Source organism: Rattus rattus, chromosome 2 (assembly GCF_011064425.1).
Source record: "Rattus rattus isolate New Zealand chromosome 2, Rrattus_CSIRO_v1, whole genome shotgun sequence".
Classification (NCBI taxonomy): domain Eukaryota; kingdom Metazoa; phylum Chordata; class Mammalia; order Rodentia; family Muridae; genus Rattus; species Rattus rattus.
Window position 1 is genome coordinate 141,630,768 of NC_046155.1, and position 24,073 is coordinate 141,654,840.

Genomic DNA, 24,073 nt, shown 5'->3' on the forward strand with positions numbered 1-24,073 from the left:
TGAATAAAAGAGGCAAGGAAGAGGAGAAGGTGTCACAATTCTTGAAATATTTCAGTAACCTGAAGAGTCCCCACAGGCCCAATCGGTAAAGGCTTCAGCACCTCCTATTAGTGCCAGGTTTGAGGCTAAACCCAATACAGTTACTTTTGGTGATAATTTTATTCCTAAACTACAGCAGCCGCCTATCCATCCTCCTTTATGCTACATGAGTAATTAGAAGTGGAGGTTGAAGTGGAAGCATAGAAGGAGTGAAGATATATATTTGAGAAACATTGCTGAAGCTACAATTCCGAGATAATGAATGCACTAAATGTTGGAAAGACAAAGAAAGGTGCAAATATCGTTTCGACCATAGAGATAACCAGAACAGTTCCAAAATGGAAAAGAAAAAATGCACAATTACACACATATGGTAGTTTAACAAAAATGTGTCAGGTGCTTTAGTATCATAGAGGAGAAAGTCTCTATAGCTATAATGTGTCTAAGATCGAGTGCTTTATAAATAATAGATGTTTATTTAGTTCATAGCTATTGCCAACCTCTGGTAACAAGGGAAAATTTTTGTTATTTGTGTTTTCTGCACTTTAACATGATAAAGAATATCAGATATTAAGGCAGAGCAAGCATGTAGAGGTCAGAGATATGCATGCCCTCATTTTATGTTGATGCAAAGGGTTTAAATTCAGGTCTGCTTGCTTTCACTGCAAGTGCTCTTACCTATTGATCCAGCTCCCCAAACCTTTACTTCTTTGCAAAATTACAAAAGACATAATGGGGGCCCTAAACTCATGATCTCTCCTTACCTAATTACCACAGCAGCCCTACCTTCAAGTCCATTCATGTATAACTTATGAATACCTTGTTTCCAATGTATTTAGTTTCAGAAGGCACAGTTATACCACAACCACAAGCCATAAGGTAAGACCAAGGGAAAAATATTTTTAGCATGATATTTGCAGCAAAATTAGAGATGGAAAAACAACTGGGAAATGACCATAGTCCATATAGGGAATAGAAGATGCTGGGTTGCAACAGTAGGACATCCCAGAGTGAAAGCCCAGGCTTAGAGCAACTGCTCAACATGCACAGTGCTTTGGCCTCAGTCTCCAGCTGGCAGCTAGGACTAACACAGAATAAAGACTTCAGAACTATCTATGATACCTAGTCTTCTATCGAACTGTAGTCTCAAGTTTAGGACAAGAGACAGAGAACTGGGTTTCTGTCTCAGGTGATGGTTCTAGAGAGAAAAACATATAGTAAGGATGGGAAATGGTAAAATGAGGTCATGGATACCAGTGGTGGGTGATTGGGAAGGGAGAGTCCCAGGCACTGGGGCAGCATGGAAGGAAGGAAGAATGTTTACAAAGAATCAATATGAAGTTCCTCTGTTTTGTAAGTCTATCTTCTAAGCCACACTGCCATCTTCAGGAGTTCAGCTGGGTCTGCTTATAATTGATCGAAGCTAGATTTGAAGAATGTTAATGCTCCTTTACAGAAAGAGGGAGCATGGTGGGTTATGGGACCCTGAGTATACACTGCTCCTCCTAATCCATTTTCTGTAGTTCTGCCCTAATTGCACTTGGGTTCAGAATTACAGAGAAGAGCTAGAGTATATAAGTGGGGAAGATCTAGGAAGGGGTACCCTATCTACACCACCATGGAGGATCATCATCCACATTGGGTATAGATCTTCCAGTGTGGCTCTTTTAGGGCCATCCATGCTGCTGTCCATATCTTATTATCCATTGCTATCCAAGTAACCTATTAAACACATTGGCTACCCAAAGTGAAGTTTGTTGGAATAATACCTCAGTTTGTCATAGGGTAGAGAGACTTTGTTATCTCTCCTCCAAAAAGGATTTTTGGAACATCTTGAGGTGCTGGAATAGTTCTGGGAATAAGACAGACAACTTAAACACAGTAACATGGATGGTAGTTTGTGAAAGAAATTTTGATATGGTGGTTTATCCTTATAGAACCTATATAGAGAGATACTGGCAGGGAACTGGTAAGTTTAGAGAATATCAAACCATGTACCTAAGGTGAGACAGGAGATATATGTAGAATAAATCCCAGGTTGGCATTCTTTTTCTAAGTTGTATGAAATGGCATACCTGCTCAATGGACATGGTCAACCCAGAGTGTATGAAGATGTTTTGAAAACATAGAGAAAAATTATAATCCCTGGGAGTAGTGAAAGCATATTTGACAGGGGATCAATAAACAGTTGAAGAGGCAGCCTGGTCACTGCTGTAAATAGCAAGAGATCTAGCTGAGGACCAGGTCACCAGTCTGGAGGGAAGCTGCAGATGTAAAAGAAAAACTATAATAGAGAGACATGTGGCTGATATCCTCTGTATTAGCCTCTAATTTAGCATTAAAAGTCGATTTCAAAAGGAGATGGGGATAGAAATTGTTACTTCTCACAGCTGGGAGCCAAAAGAAAAACCCTAAACCATGTGTGTATTAAGAGCCCTTCTTGCAACCCCATACCCTAGAATCTATGGAGTAGTCAGTTAACAAAGAGGAAAAGGGAGAAAGAGAGGCAACAGAACAACCCTTGAGTCTGACCTTTGATGTACAGACAAAGGAAAACTCCATAATCCATCATGTAGATATTGTCAAGGAGTCTTAAGAATGGCCTGCTGATGGGGATAATGAAAATCAGAATAACCAGAACTGGAATTGAAGTAAAATTCATAATGGACTGACTCATGAGCCACTAACACCAAAGAATTTTGGGATGTGTATCAGGGACAGGGGACAGACATAGGCACTACCAAGGAAACTATATATGATGGATAGTGCCTGATAGGAGATTGTTCACCAAAAACTTAATGAAGAAGTGGATCCAGCTAGGACCATGAAACAGACATGGAGTTTTAACAGCATTGTTGAGCCCTTTAGTGGAACAGGATCTGTAGGAAAAGGCTTTGAAAGATCTAGGTGATTTAGACCACCATGAAAAGGGGGGCTATGCAGTAGGAGAGCAGTCTAGAGAAAAGAGAAATGCAAAGCAGATGGGGTATGTCTGTTTACTTGAGGAAAAATATGACAAGACTTGTATGGAGCCTAAGCTCTTAAGTAAAAAATTGACAGAAAACTCAATTCTGTGCTGGTGGGGCTGCTGAAGGCTTTAAAGCTCAAGTAGTAGTTCACAGACAGCTTCCAAGATAAAACAATACAGGTACAGAAGAGAAATTCAATAGCATGGATGGATAATTATCCTACCAACACCACTATACAGGATACCTTTCTCTCCTGCAAGAGGGAGGAGATGATTTGATAAACTAAGACCTCCACAGTAACTAGGTTTGATAAATGGATATCCAACAATTGAATCACATTGTCAACCAAGGGCTACTTGGACACAGGGAGCCACAAGGTACAGCAAGATTTTGCCTCACTTTTTTCTTGGCCTTGGTGAGGAAGGTTAAAGAGTTTGAGCCAGCCCTACCAAGTTCATCTGGAGAAATCCAGAAAAGTTCCATAGAAGAACTCCAGGGTATGAATGGAAATGGAATGGCTTAGAATTACTGAAGACTCCGAATAACTAAGTTAGGATCTCCTAGTCATGGTATTATATCCAAAATTTATCTACTGAGGAAACATCCGATACAAATGGATAAATGCATCCTTGTATCTTATACTTTGCTTATGCTTGACTTTAATATCTTAGTTTCAAAGTTCTGGCACACCCTGACATTTGGTGAAATACTTTCAGAGTACTTGTGGTGGTTTGAATAGGCATGGCCCCCAAAGCCTCATGGGTTTGAGTGCTTGGTCCATATGAATTGGCACTATTACGAGGTGTGGATTTGCTGGAGTACGAGTGGCTTCGTTGGAGTAGACGTGGCCTTGTTGGAGGAAGTGTGTCTCAAGGCTTCCTGCTTCTTGCTAATTAAGTTGTAAAAGCTCAGCTCCTTCTCCAGGAGCACGTCTACCTCCACACTGCCATGCTTCCATTCATGGTGATAATGGACTAAACCTCTGAAACTGTAGCCCAGCCACAATTAAATGTTTTCCTTTTTAAGAGTTGCCATGGTCATGGTACCTCTTCACAGCAATAAAGACCTAGCTGAGACAGTATTTCACAGAGGATGGCTTTGTTGGGCACCAATGGGAGGAAAAGCCCTTGGTCCTGCCAAGGCTGGTTCCCTCAGTGTAGGGGAATGTCAGGCCGGGGCGGGGATTGGGGGGTGGTGGGTTGGGGGAACACCCTCATAGAAGAAGGGGGAGTGGGGAGGGAATGGAGGTTTATGTATGGGAAACTGGGAAAGGGGATAACATTTGAAATGTAGATGAAAAAGATCCAATTAATAATAATAATTATTATTATTATTGTTATTATTATTATTATTATTATTATTCTACTGTAAAAAAAGACAGTACTTTACTAAGGTTATCTTTGGTAACCCACTATTCTTAATGAAATGATGGTTCAAGATATTGCCTTGTCCTGCCCATCTTCCTGAAAAAGGTATTTATTATATAGATGGCAGGATGCACTCCTATGAATGTTTTAGAGACCTGAGTCAACATAAAGGAGCAAGGTTGGGAAATTAGCTCACAATGCGTACAAGGATAAAGTGCACTGTGTAGGAGCTTTATGTCTACTTGAAGCGCAGTTCCAACACATTAACATGACTGAGAAACGGCTGCAATACACTGGGTCTGTAAATGTTAAGGAGTAAAGAGCAGTATCTGGGAGAAACAGATGTTTTCAGAAGCTATAAGGTTTCTGATTAAGAATTTCAGGGCCAAGAGTGTGTTATGTCATTATGGTTGATAGCCTGTGGAGGCTCCTCAAAGATAGAGTCTATTGCTAGTGCTATTGGCTATGTTCCAAATCTAAATGGTAAAACCATAGTGTGTGGGTGTGGGATATGGAGAAATAGGGAAAGGATTGAACCAGAAATGCCCATTCCTTGCAGGATAGTAGTTCTAGGAGATGCTACTAAAAAGGCTCAAAGAAATTAAGCCTCAAAGTCCTACTAAGATGTGGACCCTGTACACTTGCTAATGAAGTAATAAGTATTGATACAGATGTCCTAGTTGTCTATGAGTAGTTGTCACCCAATGCTTAGGGACCCTTGTAAGCACCCAAGGAAGGGGTTCAAGGGACCATTCCCAGTCACACTGACACCATCTTTAAGTATCTGGCTAAGGCTTTTCACAAAACATCATCATAACTGAGATCATCATATCTGGGCTTATTGACTTCACCTTTTTCTCTTTTCTTATTTTTATTGAAAAGAACCATAATTATACAACATATTCTGATCAGGAGTTCTTGTCCCTCCAATATTCTCAGAATCTCTCCACCTCCCCATGCACACAACTCCACAACTCCACATGTTTCCCTGCCTCTACCCCTCCCCCTCCCCAACTTCCCCTCTCTCTCCCCCATCTCTGTAGAAAATAAATGAGCCATAAGGAAGAAAGAAAGAAAGAAGGAAGAAAAGAAAGAAAGGAAGGAAGGAAGGAAGGAAGGAAGGAAGGAAGATCACAGAAACATACACATGAACATACAATATAGACATACACACAAAAAAATTCCTTAAAACACAGAATCAGACACGAAAATCCATAATATACAAGCAAAGGGCCAATAAGATGGAAAATTCTCAAAGAAATCAACATGAAACAAAGTCTACAAAAATACTATTGAGTTCATTTTGTGTTTACATATACTACTGGGCAGGGGGCCTATTTCTAAGTGTGGTTTATATTCCTAAATAAAATCCATTGAGGAAATATAATTTTTCCTTGGCAAATGGATGTTAATTGGAAATGGCTTGTTAGTTAGGGACAGACACCATTGTCCATTTCCTCCTCTCAGCACTAGAATGATGATTGGCTTGAACCTGTGCAGGTCTTGTGCATGCTGCCCGAGTCCTTATAAATGTATATGTGCATCACTGTGGTTGTACCTGGATGACATTTTTTTTTTCTTGAAGCCATCTGTCTGCTCTGTCTCTTACAGTCTTTCCACTTCCTTTTTAGTGTAGCTTCTTTAGCACTGACAAGTGGGTTTGATAACGACAGACTATTTAGTCCTGCTTATAAAGAAATCTCACTGTGTGTTGTCCAGTTGTGGGTCTCTGTGTTAGTTTCTCTATATACTGGAAGAGAAAGTTTCTCTGATGATGGCTAAGTGAGGGGCTGAGCTATGCGTATAGAAGAATGTTATTAGAAATCATATCATAATGAACATAAAAGAATTAAATTCTATTTTCAATCATGGGTTATTACTGCAGTCTGTGATCTTTTGTATATTTTTCTGTTTCCCTGTCTTTCTCCTTTTATTCATTTGTGTTTTATAGTAGGAGGAATACATGCAAGCTCACCACAGCAGTGATGATCCAGAGACCAGGATACTAAGGAGAGTGTGTGAGGACTCAGTACCTTATTGGATTTGGAGGAGTCAAGATAGGACATCTATGTCACCCCCTCCAATGCTTAGGGACCATTGTAAGCACCCAAAGAAGGGGGTGAAGGCAATATTATACAGGACCATTCCCAGTCACACTGACACCATCTTTAAATGTCTGGTTAAGGCTTTTCACAAAACATCATCATAACTGAGATCATGATAGCTGGGCTTATTGACTCTTCACCTTTTCTCTTGCAAGGAGGAGGCAGGGAGCCAGCCCTACCATTTCCAATTGGTTTTATGCAATTCTGCCTTAATTGCACTTGGCCTCAATGTCCCTCAGGAAGGTCTAGAGTATAGGTGGGAAGAATAGAAATTATAATGAAAGGACTAGGGCAAGGGAACCCATCTACCCAGCTATGTGGGAATCATCATGCATGCTACACGCATATAATCCAGTATGGCTACATTATTAAGGTCAGCCATCTTCCTGCCCATGAGCCCTCACCTATTGTTCTGTAAGTAACTAATAAACTCATTGGTTCCCCAGAGTTAGCTTTGGTGAAATCGTAACTTAATTTATCATTAGAATTACAGGCGGAAATAAATGTTGCTTATGTATCCTCCTGGAAAAGAATTTTAGCATCAACTCCAAACTGAGAGGCCATTTTCTACAAAGAAGACTATTGCCTGGATGTTTTTAAAAAGAGAAAATGTACATGTGAATGCCCTTAGAAGGAAGAGATCATTCTGTGTGTGGGGTCATCCTAAAAGTCTATGCTGCTGGAATTTCAACTCTGACTCTACCAAAGACAAGTCCTGTGACCTCATCTCCCTTGTCTAGGAGTAAGGATGATAACACCCCATTTCATAGACAATTTGGTTGGATCAAGAAAATACTGTTAGCTTTGTGACATTTTGACAAAACACCTGAGACAATCAACTTCAAAGAAGAAAGTGAAAAGAGAGTAAAAAAGAGGCTGCTGCACAAGATCTCACTTCTTTTTTTCTATGAATCACCCACCTCAGGCTTCCAACACTTCCCAATAGTACCAAAGGCCAGCACCCACACATGTAACACACAGGCTTTGGAGGAAATATTTAAATACAAACTGTAGTCCCAGTTAAACACAAAACACACACATTATTAGTATTGCTAACTGTTGCCACCATTATTGTTACACATTTTGATAAAATCCTCTATGTTCACTAGAATATGGAAGCATGTAGATTTTCTACCTATATAAAATAACCTTCATTATAGTTTATGTATATAATAATGATCAATTCTAAAAGTAATCCTTAATGATTTTATTATTTGTATGCAGTCAGATCACAAAAATGTCCTTTAAACAATTTTTTAGTTTTTCCACTTGGCAGAACTAGGAATGTTTTGATCGATCATCTCGCTATACAGGTTTACTGTTTCAGTACGAATGAAATCACACACTACATCATCTCTTATGTCTAGGTTTTTTACCTTATCAAAGTGTCTAGAGACTCATCAATATTTTTGCATATGCACTGTCTTCATGGTCAAGTAGCACTAAACAGCACAAATCAGTCTGATTGGCTTATCCATCCATCAGTTGATAGACATTTGAGTTGGTTCCACTTTATGACTGATGAACAATTCTGGCAATGCTTGCAGAGACATGCCTGTGTGGGCACAAATCTTCGTATCTCTTGGGAAGATACCTGAGAGTGGAATTGCTGGGTCAGATGGAAAAATCTTTGTTTAAGTTATTAAGAAGTTGTCAAACTAAATTCCAGTGTGTGTACCACTTTACCTTCCTACTAGCAATGAAGGAAGGACCTATTTTTCCACAAGGCGTTTCCAAACACTCAGGAAACTACTGGTCTAATGTTTTGCCCAGTTTTCAACTAGGTTCAACTTACATTATTGCTTTAAAAGCACTAAGCTTATTTATGTTGGTCATACATTTTTAAATGTTTTCCACTGAAACAGAATTACACCACTGCCCTCTCTTCTTTCTTTCTAGTCCCTTCTAGTTACCCACCCTGGAAAATCTTTTCTATATGCTCCAATCTCAACTTGATAGTCTTTTCTGTGACTGTATTTGCTACCTATGTGTGTTTGTGCAAATATGTCTAAATGAAACTTTCTAGGTCTTTTTTTGTTGTTGTTGTTCATGTATATATGATCTCAAGGATGATTACTGTGCATTACACAACCAATAATAAGCCTCGTACCTGGTAGAAGCTTAATTGTACTTCTCCATTCAGTTCCAGGTCACTTGTAGTTCTTTGAATAGGAGTGGGACTCTCTAAATTCCCCCTTCCATATCAGCATAGCCACTGATAGTGCTCCTTTTTCACGATTACTTATGCAGCCGTTTCCTGGAATGACTGTCTCATATCAGGTTCCTGCTACTCTGACTCATAATCTTTTCACTCAGAGCATTTGGGATTCCCCATGATTTGTTCATCTCTGTAATGTGTTAGCTTGTGGTTCTCTGTCACCATGGACATACATTTTTTATTTAAGAAACATTTCAAAAAATTATTCTCTCAGTTCTCTCTTTCTGATTTTATACAATATATTTAAGTCATATTCTTTCCTTTCCTACAATTCCTCTCTTATTCTCCCTCTTCTCTATGCATCTAATTTTATCTTCTTTCCCTTTCTTAAAGGAGAAATCAGTGTTCTCCAATGGAGTATCATTGGGTATATCAACTACACTCAGGACAGACCTCATGCATATGAGTAGTTGACCAATACAAAACAAATTACATAGATTTTTTTTTTAATCAACCATTTTGTTTCATCTTGACATTTTTTGCCTGTTATTGTTGTTTTTTGTTTTTGAGGTTTCTGTGGGCTTTTCTAGAAAGGAAGACAAAGATCATTTAGGTAGGGTCCAGGAGGAGTTGAGAGAGAGGTCTAGGAGGAATTGAGAAAAGCGAAAAGATGATCAAATATATTGTATAAAAATTAAAATCAAAACATGAATAAAATAGAAATTTTGGTTATGTCAATTGAATAAACAAACAGAAGCCTGTATGTATGTGCCTGTTTGCATGCATACACACACACACACACACACACACACACACACACACACAAAACCCATATAGTCCATTTTGTTATGGCCACCTACTTCAGAGCATGAGACCTGATTTCCTTAATAGATTTGCTAAATTTCTGTGACAGTAACAAAATATCTGAGATAATCCATCTAACGGGGAACTTTTTTGGGGGCGGGGCCCATAGTTTCAGAGAGTTGAGAACACAGCCACCTTGCCCACCACTCAGATAGACATGCCTGAGCAAAACTATACACATTATGCATGCAACTGGGAAACAATGGGCAGGGAGGAGGGACTGAGGGACCAATATTTCCCTCACAATGCCCATAAGGACTGTCCGCCCATCCAGTCAACCCTACCATATATTTTACTAACTCCCAAAAGTAGCACAAACTGTTAGTTTATTCCTTAGCATATGTCTTTAGGGTTTATTTCAGATTTAAACCATTACAATGGCATGGTTTTTTTTTCTTTCTATCTCTCAGTTGGTGTTGAACATATTTTATCACTCACTTTACCAATTATCATGAGTTCTTGCTTATGGTATGTTGACACCTTATACTCTTCTTGGTACACTGTAAGTTCAGAAAAAATCTATTTTAAAAGAAAATTCCACATTACCATGGAGCCAGTTTAATGCCAGATGGATTCCACCATAAGTCTTTCAGGAACAATGTTCTTACTCTATGTTAGTGAAGAAAAAAAATTACTTCTAGTCCTATTTTCTCAGAGATAAACATCTTGGATAAATATTCAAGATGTAGAACGTCTTGAATAAAACCAAGAACTCCACTTTTGAAAGGATGGTCACTGATCTTGGGATCGGAACTGACCATGAATTTCCTGGTGGAGCTGTCTTTCTCTGTAGAAACCCTCGTGTGCTTCTCTGCCAGCTCCCTGATACATGGACACTTGTGAAAATCTTACAGCTTTTTCATGCATGCAGCATGCTGCTTTCCCTTTGCCTCAGAGTCCTAAGAAATGTATTCCAGTATGTTTTATGACAGCAATTTTGACAGGCTCTGGCTTGTCAAACAACAATATCAACAACCACACTTAATGCCTACCACCACCCCACATTCTTCTGGGCCTAGTATGTGAAATCCATGATAACAGGAGGACTGCCGCTGGGAGCTGTAGGGAGAAAAGAAATCATTTCCTTTGTCATAGCAACAGTAAGCAACATAAGCCACCTGCCTCAGTGAATCATATTCAGATGGAGGAGAGGACAGAAAGCAATAAACAAAAAATCGCGTAATCTCAACATTCTTAAAGTGGAGAGAATGGCAGCAAAGTAAGAAGTAACCCAATAGAGCATTTGAATGCTGGGGAGAATCCTGTGCAAAATAGGTTCAGAACATGCTGAGAAGAAACACAAACTCAGAAACACCAAAACCCTGAGGAACACACAGACATTGTGCATGGGTGATATATCAGAAAGGTAATCAGTGTGCCGTACAAGATTAAGGGGAAAATGACACTTGATGTGGTCAGGAAGTTGAACAAGGAGTTGGCAAAGAATGGAGTGGTAAGGTTTGTGAAAGTGAAGGGAATAATAAGACTTTCAGTGCTCACTCTTTCTGCTGGGCAAGGAGCAGGGAAAATGAGCAGAAGCATCCAGTCCGGTTATGTAGGTCCAGATGGAGACAACGAAGCTGTGGGTGAGCATGAGATTGACAGAAACCATGAGAGAAGACAGAAGCTGTGCAGATGGAACTGGCAGCCTCTGTAGGAGTCTGACCAGACTACAGAGAAAAGGGAGCTAGAAGCCAATGGAGTGTTGTTTGAGGCACTGTACATCTACGATGTTCCAACTCCCGGTGTCCATTTAGTACAAATCTATTACTCAGAAATGACAGTAGCTACTCTTCCATGGGGGCTCTGTCAACTGTGTGCAGGTGATGTTGGAGATGGGAAAGGGAAGAGAACGCAAAGACTGGGGCACTGTTCCCAAGCGCCGACCTTGGGAGGGCAGGGCAGAGGCTCCTTGCTTTTAGACCATCACAGATGGCTTAAAAGTAGAGTAGACACGTGAGTCGCAGCACAGCTGAGGAAGCGTGCACCGAGCAGTGAAGTAAGTGGCAGAGAAAGCTGGCAACTGGATACAGAGTTCAGAAACGCCACAGCATACGAACCAGGATCCAGGGTAGCAGATGGAGGTCATTGCCAGAGCAAAGATGGGGTGAGAGAAGTCCTCTGAATAGAGGAAGAGTATTCAGTTTTGACAGTGCTTAACGTGGCACAGCAGAGAGAAGAGAATAACTAAAGTTGAGCCACATTTGTAGAAACAAGGAAGTAGTCAGAGGACAGCCCAGGGGAGGACACCAGTGAAACCTTTTGGATGCTTTCTTGTGCAGCTCTGCAGAGCCCAAGCATAGAGAGGACTATAGCACACTGAGCAACACAGGCTGGGAAGGGAATGAGGAGGCCTTGAGGAGGGAAGACACAAAGGCCTGAGCAGCAATGCTAGTACACAGATCACCAAGTCACCATGCAAAGTTGGGCATCTCTGCTAGTCTTGAATGCAGTGCTGTTCAGAGCTGTGACATGAGATATGGTCCAAAAACTGATCATGGAGGCATGAGGGATAAAGGAAGGTTCAGTAAGGTAACTGCTGTCATGGATACTGAAGAGCTCTTGGCCATCTTGGAGATGGGACTGGGGCGAGAAGATTGTTAGCAAGAGACAGAGTATGGCTCTAGGGAAGACGATCACACTGTTTCTACCCATGAAGTGGGTAGAAAGAGGAAGCTGTTCTTCTCTAACTTGAGCACTGACTGTGTGGGCTCAGGTGCAGTCATAAGCTATCCAGTATCCACTCAAGGGTCCTTCACAGCAGGAGAGATGCTGCAACCACAGCAGAGTCCTAAATATTAGGGGAGAATGCACAGAAGCCTGTATCAGAGAGGGCTGGTGCAGGTAGGGTAATGGGGAGATGGAAAGAACCTCCTAGTGGTCATCTTACTGTAGAGAGGTCGAGGTAACTGACGCCAGCACTGTAGCCCAGAAAGAAACTTTTAACACACTCAAGCAGCAGGTATAATGACAATGATCGTAGACTTGTTCTTCTGTTCCAACACCCAGAAAGCTCAGCCAAGGAGGATGTGTGGGAAATCTTCAGCAGTTTCCTTAATCACTGCAGCATGCTGCTTCTCTTCCACAGAAAGCTCTAAAGTACCCCAACCTTTAGAGAAGGTACGAGGGCGAGGAAGCAAAACATGTAGAAGCCTTGGTATGATGACTAATATATGATATATACCTAGAAGTCTCAGAATGATGAGTAATATATGATATATCCCTAGCCCAGTACCTAGCACTAATATCATTTTTTACCTACTTTTCAATTAGTCTTGGCTCACAGAACTTTGGTAAACAGTATTCAGGGACAAATATGAAATCCACATAAAATTCTATGTTTTTAGATGATTTCAAGATCAAAGAAAAACATGCCTCAGGATGATAAAAATACATTTCAAAAAGGGAGCCTGTGAAAAGTGCACTTAGCCATACAATAGCCATGGAGAAAAACAAAGTGCCTAAAGACTGGATGGGATGGCCCATGAGGACACAGGTAAAGGGACTCAGAAGTGGCACACAGGTGAGCTGGATAAAGAATGCCAATGCTCTCCTAGACCAGTAAGCTTTCAACATCTTCCACTCAGAGAGCACAGGAAAGACAAATAGTGGAAGCCAGGAACTAGCTATTAAAGAAGCCAGAAAAATCTAGAGGAGGCATCAAAGGGTATGGCTTGAAGCCACCATATCTGGGACAAAGTCAACTATGAGTCTGGAAGGTTTTCAGATACATCTCTAATGTGTAGGGAACAGAATGATAGGATGTTTCTCAGGAAATGTTTCTTCTTGCAGCTGTGCTGTCTGTGGGATGTACTACATTTCAGAAGATCTGGACTATGTAATATGACTTGCAAAGACTTACCCAGTTGTAACAGTAGGTCCTTGAGTGCCAAGTCAGGAACTAGATGCATATGACAGCAGCTGGTGTTTTCTGGTAAACACACCATAAAATAAGGGCTCTTTATCAACATTATTCTCTTACCAATACTGATCTCACATAATTTTCTCTTGAGATAAGAACAGATATAGGAGTGAACTATAGCTATCAGCATACACACAGAGTTGGTAGGATCAGACAATGTGATTCCCTTATGATAAACAGATTACTCCAATGGGCTCCTGTTAAAAGATCTTTGTTATCCTATGTGAAATGGTATCTTTGCTAATAAATATTAAAATGCCTTCTGCCTAGCATCTTAGTATTCCTTATGCAACTTCAGCATTCTTCAGATTGCTTTGAAAGTTACAGTTTTGCTATATTTTTCGCACACAAATCCTGAGATATGCTGGGAAGAGGCCATGGTAAGAACAAAAGCCACTGTGGAGGCTGGTTTTCAGTTGAATGGCAAGCTGAGCCTACAGGAATTCCCATACCTCCTAATCAAATACATGCAGACAAGGCTCCACATCCACAGATCAATATTGTAACTCATGGGAAGGAAACAGGAAAGCCTCATCTTCACTATGCTAAGACAATGATTGATTTTTCTCCTAAAGTCCCAGAGAGTACAAACTGCAAAACAGCTTTCAGCAATGGAATAATGCAACCTGCAAACCTCCTTCTCACTGAGCCAAGTTGTGTGTAAAGTCTGTGCTATCCAAGAGCAGGAAATCTACCCTCAGTGCTAGGGAAAGGATATCAAAGCAGGTACAATAAGGATCTGCATGTTGCTTGCTGACAAGGCTGCATTCAAGTTCACTGTCACTAAGAGTGCCAAAAGCTATGGAAAACTGTCAGCAAGGTCTTCCTACTGCAGTGCAGCATGACTGCATTCAGGACACTCTGTTCTCTTGCTCTAGTCCATGCATGCAAGAACTGATCATGGCCATGTAGCACATAGCAACAATTCAGTTAACGTCATGTACAATAGTGGCTTTTCAGATAGATAGCAAATGCCACAGAGTCACAGCAGTGAACTAACACAAGGAGAGAATCATCTAATAGTATATTTCTCACAATTCATAGTATCAGTAAATGGGAAACCATAACTCAGAACCTCATAACTGCTTTGGAAAATACATGCCTAGACATCTTTGACAGTGTCCAAGGTCTCCCAATGAATTCAAATCCTACCTCTCCTGCTTCAGCCTTGAAACCTGTCAACAGATATTGCTTGGCCTCTTATTACAGCTTACTTCACATCAACTTGCAAATCCCATCTCTCCTAGGGGATCCTCCAGTTTTTCCCGCTACTACCTTCATCTCCTCAAAAAAAAATACAATTCTTAAGGTCATCTGGTTCATCTTTTGTGTCCATTCGGTTCATAGACAAACCATCACTTCTGACAGTAAGAGATTCTTGTTTGTTTGTTTATTTGTTTGTTTGTTCACTGTTTCTCTGTGTAGCCCTGGCAGTCTTAGAACTCACTCTGTAGACTAGTTTAGCCTTGAATCCAAGAGATACTCCTGCCTCTGCTTCCTGAGACCTGGAATTAAAGACATATGCCACCACTGCCCAGCCATTCTGAGCTTCCAATCTTGAGAGACCTCAAAGGCCATATGGTTATGGATCTAACCTCATATCCTAGAGTTTTAGTTCTAGGTAACTCTTTGTTACCCTATGAGGCATGCTGTGGATTCCAGCAGCTATTGTCATAGCTGGGTTTCTGTTTCTATAACCGAATACAATAGAGCAGCTGATAAAATAGAAAGGTTTATTCAGTTCATGGTTTTATGGGATAGAAGTTCAAAAGCATGCCACTTGGATTTTGCTCAGTGACTAGTGGGGCCTTCGTGACTCATAAAAATATAAGAAAGGGCACCACATAGTGAGTCAAGCTTGTCATCTCTGGAACTTCATTCAAATGCACCCTGAAACCTCATGCCTTTATTGTTCCCAATTGTCTCTCTAAAACATAACTTCCCAATACCAGAAACTTCCGGATTTAAGCATCCAACACTTAACTATAGAAGATACCATAACAAACTACCCTATGACCCTCATCCAAACAATTTCTACTTAGTAAGGCTCAGATCTGAAACTCTGCTGCTGTTGCTGTTGTTGTTGTTGTTGCTGCTGCTGCTGTTGTTGTTGCTGCTGCTGCTGCTGCTGTTGTTGTTGTTTTAGCATACCTTTCAGATATGTTAATTAGACACGGGATTGCCCTCTCCCACACAAGATCTTTCTTTATCTCCCAGAATGTCAAGATTTCATGCTTCTTCTTTGGTGTCTATTGCACTCCCTGGTCACACTCTCTCCTGCTGTCCTGTCAGGCAGTGGTCTCTTACAGGCACAATGGGTCTCCCTTTTCTGAGGTGGTAATCCATTAGTTCAGCAGACATCAGTAACATTCCAGAGGCACATTAAGCATGCTAAAGGCAGAGATTTCTCAGGACTCTAAATGGGGTCGCCCATTAATCTTTTGAATGCTCAGTCCTCAATTACACAAACCTATGCGTTGCTTCCAACCACACTGAAAAATAACAGTAGGATCCCAAAATTGCTCCATAATAATCATCTATGATGGCATTTCATTTAGTGATCTTTTCTGTAAGTTCTTATATAGACCAAAACAAAACCAAATGTGACTATACCCCACTTGAAGACCTAGTCCTAGTGCAAAACAAGAATGAGCAAAGAGAGAGTCATGAGAGTTTCACACCACACATGTAGTAATAGAAAAAAAAAAAGCATGCTGACATTGCAAAATATGTGTAATGTGTTGCATACTTACTGGTGCACTGGTCCATGGATCGTCTTCAGCTGGCGGTAACCCTCCTTCCCTAATGGGAGTCTTTTGAGTGTTTGTAGCTACTTCAAATTTCAGAACACCATTCACCATCTGCCATCCTCTACAAAGTAGCCAGCAGGACTTTCCAAAAATGCCAGCGTAATCCCATTACTCCTGGAGCTATATACCTCAGTGCTTCCAGATTACTAAAGTTTGCCACCAGGGGCACAGGTTGTAAGCTAGATGTGAATGGGTTTGAACCACGTGATCAATTTCTTTCCTATCATGTATCCACAGGTGCACTCTGGCAGTCAACTCCCAAGCACCACCCTAGCAGCCACAACAAGTTATTTTTTTCTGCCTATGATTTCTTCTCCTGCCTCCCCAATAGGACCATCCTTTAGATTTCTGCCAAGTAACTTTCCACATCTGCCCCTGATACCATAGTTGGCACTGGAGGCAAACACAGAAATATTGTTTGACAGTGTCCTTTTCTTCAGAGTCTACAGCAGCATTGAAAATTCCTTGCTCTTGTTCTGCTCACAAGACTCTTATCACAAAGCACATGGAAGGACACCACGAATGTTTGCTGCACTGATCAAGGGCTAGCTACACAACACTGACCTTTCTAGAAATTCGTACACCCACTGATGGGTCCGGTACAGATATTCTTGCAGTGAAATAAGCTTTGCTTCCATTTACCATTTCAAACTAGGCATGGAATCACTGTATGAAACTGGCAGGTCACAATGATATGGATCAAACTGTTGTTAATAATCAAGTGTTATTCACAACCATTCAACCATGTTCCATTGTATAGCATTCATATGTAAAAGCTAAGCTCAAATTACTCACCTTCTAACAGTGACAGTATACAACTCATTCAAACATAGTGTATTAAAATGTGATGTTTTGTTGGATCATGTTGCCCCACATTGACAACTGTTTCTGACATGAAATAGAAATCTATCTGTTTGTCCTACTGAATGCAACTGCTCTGAGAATGACTAGCTTCTATTATAAAATTCACAGATCAGTTCAAAGTACCATAGACAGAAGGTGAAGGAAAGGGTCAAATGCAACCATGAACCCAACAGTTGAATATCATAATCCGATCGACAATTCCTAAGCCTGGCTGTCCTTAACACCCATAATAGCTGTTTTCTATGTCAATTTCCATTTGTCAGTATTTATATATTGGATTGGGGCTCACTTCTTCAAGTATACAGCATAACTTGGAAACTCAATGTGACTAACATCTAATGATAGGAAAAGATCCAGGCCCCCACAGTCATTCACAGTACTGTGACACACAGAGGATTATTTTCAAATGTAAGCAGGTTTAAAGGCCAAGAAATTCTCCATCAAAAGACATAGATTTTTCTTAGACCACAAACAATTTTTCTTAGGAATACTGAGAAATCTTCCATTCACAGACTATTAGCAACGTCACCTCTTCTGAACCCTTACACATATAGTAAGCTATGTACACAGTCCCTGAAGATCTTGAATTACTTCAGTTGGAAGCAAGACTCTACAAGATAGAAACATAAAGAGTACATGAAGGAAGATCTGGCAAATATTGATAAAATGCAAATATCACAACATAGAAATGAAACATCCCTTGGACCATGTCACTTGCCAATTCGAAAGATTCTCTTTACCCAAAATTCAAAAGTTTTCAATCTTGTCATAGAACAAATTAAACATTCCAAGATAAAGAAAGACTGGACCCTGCTGAAGAAGACAGTGTCTGGGCTTTGCAAGTGTCAGTAAGTGCCAGCTGTTGTTATCAAGGTCTGTGGCTTCTCCACTTCCGGCCCCTATCACTTCCAGGGAACACCCAAGCTGTTGGATAGTGAGGCAAGATACTAAAAGGGTGGAGCCTTCCTCCACTCTGCTAGGAACTGAACCTCTCATGCAGAAATGATTTGGAAGTCCTTAGTATGAAGAATTACATTCACAGAGTAGAAGTCACATTCCTAGAAGAAATTTACAACTCTAAAGGACCCTCCATTTATAGGTCATCTACTTCTGTCCAAAAGAGGGATCCCCTGAGCTTCACAGAAGAATAGCTTCATCTTTGTTTACCTGCTTTCTTGGTCACCTTCCTTCAACTGTCTCTCCCACCTTTTGGGTTGTTTCAGATAAGATGGTATATAAGTCTGAATTTAGTGACACCTGGGACTTGAAACTTAATCATTTTTCTAAGCATATTATTCGAGGAACACAAGGGATATACATCCAACTAAACTTGGATTTTTCACTCACTTGTCTTTCATTCCAGAGATCTGCTCCAGTAATAACTATACAGGAGAGAGAAGACACAGATTTTCTTTTCTGTCTTTCATGACATGGGGAAGATAGCCTGAGCCATAAAAAGAAAAGAATAGAATCACAGCCTGCCTTTAGGGCACTATTTGTCATCACAGGAAGCTACAAAAAGAGCCAGACCAGCAACCAGAAAAAACAGAAGTTTCCAGTAATCCTACCTATGTTTCCATAGGACTTGATAGAAATACTGAAGAAAGGTAGGTCACCCATTGACACTTGATCCAATAATGCTACTAGATGTCATGCCAGGTTATTTTTATAACTGTTGCTCTGCACCTACCTAGTTTTCCATCCATTCAATAGCATTTGGAAAAGAATTTTACATTCTTCACACTGGGCTTCATTCTAAAGCTTAATGAGTGAGCCAATCTAAGAATCTTAAGTGTCTTCACCTCCTGTGATTTCATGCATTTCATGTTTGTTTTCTTTAAAATAGTTTGCTATATCTACTAGGCTATTCAGCATGACACTGGAGACTCTACAGAATAGCCTGGAAAACTTTTAAACAGGTCAGGAAGAACATATTCACCCAGACTGGGTAGTAACCTGATCCATGGGGCTCATCTCTTAAAAGGGTTTTTGTCCAACATGATAAAAGCTTGAGGCTATGTCATGGGGCTCTTCCGGTCACTGGACTCTGTTTTTACACCCATCCTCTCAAAAAAAAAAAAAGAACCAAAATGGAACAGCATTGGTTCAGGGCACTTAAAATACTGAGGACTTCGTGCAGGCCACTCCAGTGAGGGCTGGACTTTGACATGGTTAACCTTTGCCAATCAGCACCATGAAAACCCATCCACAACTCCCCTCTGCTTGAGAACACACCCCAGTCCTTTTTCTCAGCACCAATATGATTCTGAACTTTGATGTAACTATCAGCCTCCTTGGGGTTTAAAGAGATAAATGAACCTACCAGTCTGTAAATCTCAGAGCACATTTCAAAGATCATTTGAATCTCTGTTGTTCAATATTGCAAACCTAATGAGTTCAAGTGAATGTAATTTTCTTTATTCTTAGCTATCTTCCTTTCATCTTCATTCAAAAATTTTAAGGGATAAGTTTTAGGAATGAACAATGCATGGCTAGCAGTTTATATGCACACCCAAGCTCTCTGGTTGCTTGCTTCTCTGGGCCAGTTGGCTTGTTGGCAAAACAGGCCACAGGTAGAAAAAAAGAACAAGGAATGTAGTATAGAAATCAAAACTGGCCTCCTCTTTGGTTTTTACTGTGATTTGAGTTAAAGTAGAATCCGAAATTGGCCAACTCATCCACTTACATCAGTTTGCATCCACAATATCTACTTCTAGTCTTCTAAGAGAGCCACAACAGTGGCAGTGCCAGCAGCTTCATATGACTATTGATTTCTAGATGGGGACTCAAAGCCTTACGTAAGGCAATTCACTAAAGAAACTAGCTTACAGGAGTCCTCGGAGTTTGGGTGTTTTAGTTCCTATAGCATGCTTCGTACTTTTTCAAATGGAACTCACTCAGGTCTTCATGTGCCCATTACCTCACTGTTCTTTGCTCTGTAATGGTTGCAGCTGTATTTGGAGCCCACCACTTTGTCTTAGGGACCTATAAGCTTCATACTATGCTTCATTTCATGAGTCATTCCCTAAGTGTGATTTTCAAAATAATCTCAAGCTTCCACTTGCAGACATTCAGAGTAATTTCTACAAGGTCCTTCAAGTGGACCTCTAAACTCCATTTATAAGACTTACAGTTCTCCTGTGTCACAGAGAGAGCTTAATACTCACAGGTAGGAAGTAGAGGATGTTAATGAGGACACATACCTGACCTATGATCCCCCTTGAGAAGACTTTAACTTCTTTGTTCATGATGAGCAAGTACCTTGATAAAAATCTGACAGGATAAGTCATGAAGTTTGAACACTTACAAGTTGACAACATGAGAATGTGTATGCTCTGATCATGTTCACAGATAATAAATGGGCCTATGGTAAAGTGACACAATCCTTGTAGATGCTATATCATCTGTCCACTGAAAGCAATCTTTCTCATCCTACATGATGCTAAGACCGGACTGACTAAAATAAACCCTACCTAGGCTAGTTTTTCATACACACACACACACACACACACACACACACACACACACACCTTCTATAATTTTGCAATGAATTCATTTCTTCTGTTGAATTTAAACAATTAGCTCTCTGTGAGTGTGTGTGTGTGTGTATGTGTGTGTGTGTGTGTGTATTGCATGCATATACAATGCTAAGTAGAACTCATAGGTAGAAAGCAGTGTGCATATATGGACCACTACACAGTCTAGCAGAACCACTGTGCCTGATACTATGAAACCTCCCAGATGTTCCAGTTCATTGACCAAAGCATTCTGAACTGTCAGCTTGTAATGTGTAAAGTTTAGCTGCGAAATGATGTAGTCACCAGGAGTGTGAGTTGCACACTGCTGAACAGAACTGCCTGAGAAGGAGAAGGTCATTGCCTAGTTTACATCTCTCTGCCTTCCTGGTACTGGGATTCCTTAGACTCCATGGACCTTTTGTAGAGTGAAGGAATTGAGCAAACAGCTAAGAAAAGAGGTGTGCCTGAGTCCCCTGAATTTTCTTGTCAAAGGAAGATTAACACCATGTTAAAGCTTCTCCACAACATCATGAGCAAACTCTTTAACAATCCACAGGGCACTGCCAACAACACACACACACACACACACACACACACACACACACACACACACACACACACACACACATTTCTTTGGCTGCCACAATACACATTCAAGTCACACTGTTCTCCCAGGTATTGTTTGTTCACCCAGTCAGACTTCCATGGCCACTTTGCTTTCCTTCTACAAAACTCTTTACTCACACTCTCCTCCTGCCCAGGAGGCTTCTCCCCATGTTCTTTAAATGCTACTTGTTCTGAAAGCCTGCTCTTCCAAATGCAAAATGCCTCCAAGAAGATAAATGGCTCCTCTTTGAACTCACTGTGGCCAGTGGTTTACTTGGGAGGCTTTGGCATACAATTGGCCTTGTATGATCAGGAGATGCACCCTTCTGGAGGACAGGCCTATTTCCTACCATTCTCTTCTTGTCCTCACAGTACCTGTCACTGTGCCTAGGACAAGGACTCAACAGACATCTGGAGAACGAGTTGGTTCCCTGCGAGTGAACAGAAGTCAGTCTGGATTTCCGTGGGCTTGTGAGTGGTTTCAAACAACTGAACTGGAACTAATTATAACTTCAGCTATTTTTTGATGCTTAACACAAAAAAATGTTCAAATAAGCTTATGACTCCAAAACAGCAAGTTAAATTTTCACCTCAAATATTAGCATTTTACTTGACTAAATAAAATTGCCCAAACCAGAAAATCCCCATTAGTACCATATTATTAATAATTTACAGACCATAGTCCAATTAATGAACATGCCACATCAGTACCTTTCAGGACAAGCAACGCACACTGAATTTAGTAATGTTCTTGAATCTCATTTGCTTCTTTAGTTTTTCTGGGTCTTCTATATCTTGACAATTTTAGTATTACAGGAAAGGTATCTTATAAGATGTCTGTAATATGTGCCGAGAAATAATGAGTTCCTAAGTTTTAAATAACTTTCTTTGCTTTCTAGTAATAACAATTTCATTTTATTATTAGCCATTGTTGTTAATATCTAACTGCATATCTTAAAATCAAACTTTACTATAGGTACGTATTGATATGAAAAAAACAAAACATATAGTTGTTAATATCTGCTGATTGCAGGCATCCACCTGGACTTTGAGTCACTAGAAAACCTAACGATGAAGGATGACCACTGCATGTACAGATGACTCTGCTCCCTGGCCTGGAGAACAGTGAGCATGCCTGTCTCTAGTTGGTCTATGCATATATAGGTCAATAGGCCTTGATGCCCTTACTTGCAACCTGCCCTATGTCCCTGTCCAGTCAGCATTTCCTTATTCCCTTCCTCAGTCACATGGTCTTAATGGGGCAGGTAGCATTATAATGGCTGATCTCCCTAGTACTTGCTGAACCCAGTTCTCTGGTCATGCTGAATGAAGGCACCAAGCTAATAGCTGGAGTCTTTAGACACCTGAAGCTTTTGACGACACCTGCAGAAGAAACCATTAGGCTAGTTAAATAATCCTAAAGCTTCCCAGAACCAGACCCCAGCATCCTCAGTGACTGACAGATGATGAAGAGAGGTAGATTCTACTTTTTCAAATTTTCACTTTTTCTCCCTGAAAGATCCAAAACTGATTAGTTGCCCCTTTACTTTCTTAAGGAAAGGTTTGCACTTTGTGTGTGTGTGTGTGTGTGTGTGTGTGTGTGTGTGTGTGTGTGTGTGTGTGTGTGTATTTGTCATTGTAGAGCTCTTACCCAGAGCATCTCATGTTCTGGGCAAGTGCTCTACTAGTGAGCTACATCCCAAGCCTAGTACTTTCTGGTTTCTGTGCTGTTGGTGTATTTTTTCCTGGACACTACCTAGTTTTTTCCTTAGCCTTCCCACATGTATGACCCAATATCATCTTATAGTTAGGTCTTTCTTAGGCATTTTGTATCTATAATCACACAAGCTTCACAACATATGTAGCTTCCAACATGCTGAATCTTCATTTGCATATGTGTTTGTGTCAGTAGTTCTAGCCAGGCAGGACTTTTCTCTGACTTCATATAACTATAGAACCCAGAACAGGGCTTACACAAAAAGACTGTGGTCACTAAGACTGTAAAATGGATACTGCGTACATAGCTTGGCTGCTTCCCATGGGAGGAGTTTCATCACACAGAGTGGTCTTAAACCATACCATTATGCTTTAAGCTTCTATTTTCTATGCTCACCACTGCCTGAAAATGTTAAATGTTAATTTTCAAAAATAAGAAAATTATAATTTTTCAGTTGTTCACTATTAAGAGGAATATGATGAAAACCCATACTGTCCTCCTCATCCATACCTGGGATTTGAATCATCCCTGTCTTCAGTGTAGTCATCCTGTTCCCTAATGCTAGGAACACAGTAGTCACCTCGGTTACACATGATGTATTTTAGTAATTTCTGTGTTACTGTGATAAAACACCATGACCGACAGCAACTTGTAGAAGAAAGGATTGTTTGGCTTATGATTTAAGAAGGAGAGCTCATAATGACAGGTGAGCATGAGAGCAGAGACAGAAGGCAGAGAGAGCACATGCACACTAGAAATGGAAAGACAAAAATGCAAGTGGAGTACGGCTACAAACACTCAAAGCCCACACCTACTATGTCCTCCAGCAAGGATCCTCATTCTAAAAGGTCCATAACCTTTACAAATAGCACCATCAACTGGAGACCATATATTAGATGGGCAGTTTTCATTAGAACCACCACAGGTATTTCTGGTCCTAGAACATAAAAGTTGTAATGCTGTCAATTGGAGTCCACTAGGAGAAATCATGAAGTGGTTTTTATAAGTAAGAAAGGGACAGTTTATCATATATCCACATGGAGAAAATAGTACATTAATACTGTTTATGGTTTAATACTGTTCATGGTTTCAAGCATCCACTAGGAGGCTTGAAAAGTATTCTCCTCATATACG

At 40.4% G+C, this 24,073-nt stretch overlaps 1 protein-coding gene across 2 annotated transcripts in view; it reads right to left on the minus strand.

The window, feature by feature from the left end:
- The window catches only part of Gabrb3 (gamma-aminobutyric acid type A receptor subunit beta3), a 235,988-nt gene that overhangs the window by 170,064 nt on the left and 41,851 nt on the right, over positions 1–24,073 (minus strand). The window lies entirely within an intron of this gene.